Source organism: Epargyreus clarus, unplaced genomic scaffold (assembly GCF_041222505.1).
Source record: "Epargyreus clarus isolate Ecla_fem2 unplaced genomic scaffold, WU_Ecla_fem_2.2 ptg000033l, whole genome shotgun sequence".
NCBI lineage: Eukaryota > Metazoa > Arthropoda > Insecta > Lepidoptera > Hesperiidae > Epargyreus > Epargyreus clarus.
Window position 1 is genome coordinate 4,465,844 of NW_027332238.1, and position 4,359 is coordinate 4,470,202.

A 4,359-nucleotide genomic window follows, 5' to 3' on the forward strand; every position below is an offset into this window, starting at 1 on the left:
CAACATTCGAAATGGGACATTCTAGGCGGAAATGGTAAAAAGTAAGCAAACCACTGGATAGATGGTTTATTAATAATGGACGCTTCTAGAAATTTTCAAATTTCGATCTTTGAAAGCCAACTAGCTACATAACGGGACTTTTTCACCTTTTTTTAATATAGGAGTAGCAGACGAGCATGCAGTCCACCTGATGGTAAGTGGCTACTGCCGCCCGTGGACATCTGTAATCAACCTCAGATAGGATTAGATATTCCTATCTGAGGTCAGTCACAGATGCGCCGCTAGCCCTGAGGACTAAGATGGAACGCCTCGGAAAAGTATGTCTCCCTTACCACACCCTTCAAACCGGAACACAGCAGCGCCTAACACTGCTGTTATTAGGTAGAAATAGGTGACTATTCAGACTTCACGTATTGAAGATATTTGTAAAAATTTCTTGTATCAAGGAGTATGTAATCTACCTGATGTTAATTCCGCACAGACAGATGTAATTAATCGCTATATATATGTGATTCTATTTGTGATCGGCTGCACGTAGGCCGCTACTGAGTAATATGCGTGGATGTAACTTAATATGGTCAATATGGACAGAATGATCTAGAATCTAAATAAAGCTATTATTTCAACTATATATCACTTCCGCGCCTAAAATTAGGGTCGGTTATGCAATTATAGGTACACACTCATATTTCACTGTAAAATTTATGACGATAAATTGGAACTGCCTCGGTTTTTTTCTGACGTATTAAAACGAGCCCATCACACACCTCCGTGTGTTTGGTTTTCAAGCGCAAAAAGCGCTTAAATTTATATATTCGTACTCATTAATATTATTTAATTAATTACCTAAAATTTGGTTTATTTATGTGATTTCTCAATATGTTTATTTAACTATCGGTACATCTAATTAATTATAAAATACTAATGAATTGATAATTTATACTTATATATTTTGTATTTCAATCATTATTATACCAAAGTTTAATTAACAGTCTAGGTAGACCTCTTACATAATTTATATTTTCCCTGCTTTAAGGATGTCGAAAGCTGTACAAAGATGAGCATCTTTGGGCGGTCAAGCGTTGGATGGGTGACCGTTAGTGGCTAAATCTTGTGCGTGTTGACGTGCTTCAAAGAACGTTAAGCTGACATGCATTGGCCACTAACCGTAACGTTACTCCACAAATCTGGTTCGAAGCCAAACCATATCCAGATCGTCTTAGTAACCATTTTTGTCACACTAATACTAAAGTGATATAAAATGTACCTACTAAGTAGGTCGGGTAGGGTAGGGTAGCCAGATACATTTTGTGTATCAAATGTAAGTTGGCTACATTATTTAGCTCCTGCTTAACCTAATATAAACTGATGCTATATATCAGAACTAATTTTTGCCCGCGGCTTCGCCCGCGTTTAAAAGAAAATAATATAACATACTAACATAATATATAAAACGGAAAATTCGTACCTTCAACTTTGCTAAAGATCATCACTTGATCAAATGCATAGTTTACGATTCAATCCTTACTAATATCGATTAAAATAATCGATGTTTTGGGTCCAAAAGATCGATTTTACGATTAATCGATCTTAGATCGCCATCCCTAATTCCCTTGGGATTTCCGGGATAAAAACTATCCTATGTCCTTTCTCGGGTCTCAGACTATCTTTGTACAAAATTTCATTAAAATCGGTTCAGTGGTTTGGGCGTGAAGAAGAGACAACCAGACAGACAGACAGACAGACAGAGTTACTTTCGGATTTATAATATTAGTTCCAGGAAGTTCCGGGATAAAAACTATCCTATGTCCTTTCTCGGCTCTCAGACTATCTTTGTACAAAATTTCATTGAAATCGGTTCAGTGGTTTGGGCGTGAAGAAGAGACAACCAGACAGACAGACAGAGTTACTTTCGGATTTATAATATTAGTAAAGATTAAAAAGTTATTTCAACCCGAGATATATTTCTTATTTTCAGCATTAAATAAAAATGTGTTCAGATTCATGCGACAAGAGGTTTGTATCTGCAACTGTACCGATTATTTTAATAATAATTAATTTTAATACCGAAATATATTACGTCGATTTTATACTAATTCCTAGAATTAGAGTAAATAATTAAAGTTTCCCGGTTGTAACAGGAAAAATGTTATATTTATCTCATAAGGGACGCTGTAACCTTGAAAACTACATATGGTATATGTAAAGTGAATATTCAACTATATCGTAGTATAGTAGTAGGTACAATGGATATAGTTGTAAATCGATCTGAAATATAATATGTTAACGGTTAAACTAAGATGGTGCGTTAAGCGGGATAAAGGAGGTAGAACCATCTGTATTTTGACTTAGGCAGCACCACCACCAAACCTATTTCTGTTATAACAGCAGTTTTCAGCACTGCTGTGTTTTGATTTGGAGGCTGTGGTAAGAGAGAAAGATGTCCATGGGCAATACTAACCACATACCATCGGATGGACTGGATACACATCTGCTACTCCTATATTATAAATAAACCTTATCTTATCTGGGGTTGATTACAAATGACTATGGACGGCAGTAGCCACTTACCATCAGGAGGAACGCATGCTCATTGGCTACCTCTACGTTAAACAAAATCTAATTTAAATAATTATAGATCATTTTACTGTGTTTTGTTGTATCTAGAGTTAGACAGTACCGACAGACAGACAGACAGTAGTAGTAACTAGTGTTTTCCATATTTATTTTCATTTTTAATTTCTTCGTTCTTTATACTTTCTTCTTTTGTTTCTTACACTATCTTTGTTAAAGACAGACATCATGGTGAAACTACTAATTTTAATAAGTATAAGAAAACATTTTTTTTGAAGCTGCACAAATTTGTAACTCTATTCGTTTTACGTACTTTTAGGTTACGTGTCTTTTATCACGCTACTACGCATTAATACAGGAAAATTCCCTTTTGAGCTCATGAAAACCCTAATGACTAACTAGGTAGGAAGGTACGCAACCACATTCGCTGCGTAAACAACTGATCATTGCTTACGTCATTATACATTTTATTTATGATATTATAGTAGGATGTTAGTATGCGGTTAACCTGATGGAATGCGGTCTGGTGCTGCTCATGGACCTTTGTTAATCCTTATAGAACAGGTTCTACCTGAAGCCAATCACCGATGCGTTGCCACTAGATAAGATCATAAGAGTAACTAAGTAGCAACGCCGCTAGCATTTGTCTTTAGAGAAAGGAGGGCAGGAACAAGATACAAATCCCAAACACGATTAACTCTTCAAATTTATGTGTGTATTACAAAAAAATGAAACCTAGGTATGTACCTATAATCATAAAGTAACCAAAAAGAAAATCATTGTAAGGAAACCTATATGCCTGAGGACTCTAAAACCAACTCAAGGATGTATAAAGTCGGCCACACTTGAGCGCGGTAGACTATGATCTAAACTTCTTTCACTCTAAAAGGAGACCTGTGTCCAGTAGTGGGACAGTAATCGGTTAAAGACGACATTATGTAGAAAATTGAATAATAACTCCATTTTAGATTACAATTTTTATTAAGTCCAGTCACAACTTGTTTGATCACAACAATGACTTCTTTACACAGCTTATCTCTATTTTGTTAGAAGTTATATTACCTATCTCGGATAGTCCGATGCCCTTCAGATGCTATTTTTACCCAATCACTGTAAAAAGCGAAGTTTGTTATCTTTTTATAATATTGAGGTACCAAACAAGCATGCCGTCCAGCTGATCGTAAGTGGCTACTGACCAGTGGACATTTGTAATCAACCTCAGATCTTAGTGTCCTGTGATCGGCTACAGATTCGATGCAAGCGAGACATACTTTTTCGAGACGTTCCAGCTTCGCCCTCAGAGGTGGAAAACTAATTTACCATCAGGTGTACTGCATGCTGGTCTGCTAATTCATATTATAAACAAAAAACCCGAGTAGAACCATGAAAAGTTCTATTTCTTGACGCATTGTATAAAACACAATAGTCGTCGGATGCTCCTAATTGTCTACAATATTGCACAAGAGTTGCTAAAATATGGTAATGTTATGTTAATCTGACGGAAAACCGCTTTGTGTGGTGACAAAATATTAGCGGGCTATTATCTTGATGTGAAAAGCAAACTTTTGTTTGCCAAATGACGTGTACAGAACAAAATCCAGCGCTACACCGCTGAATGTGTCTGCTGCGTACACTCATTCAAAAATATATCACAACATAACTTGCATTGAAAAAAACAAGATGGACTTTAAAACTAAGCTTATAAACTTCAGTTTACTTCGTACTCTGTACTTGAGTCAGTCTTCGAGGGGCTCGCATCTCAACCGGTTTATGTGACGTCACTGC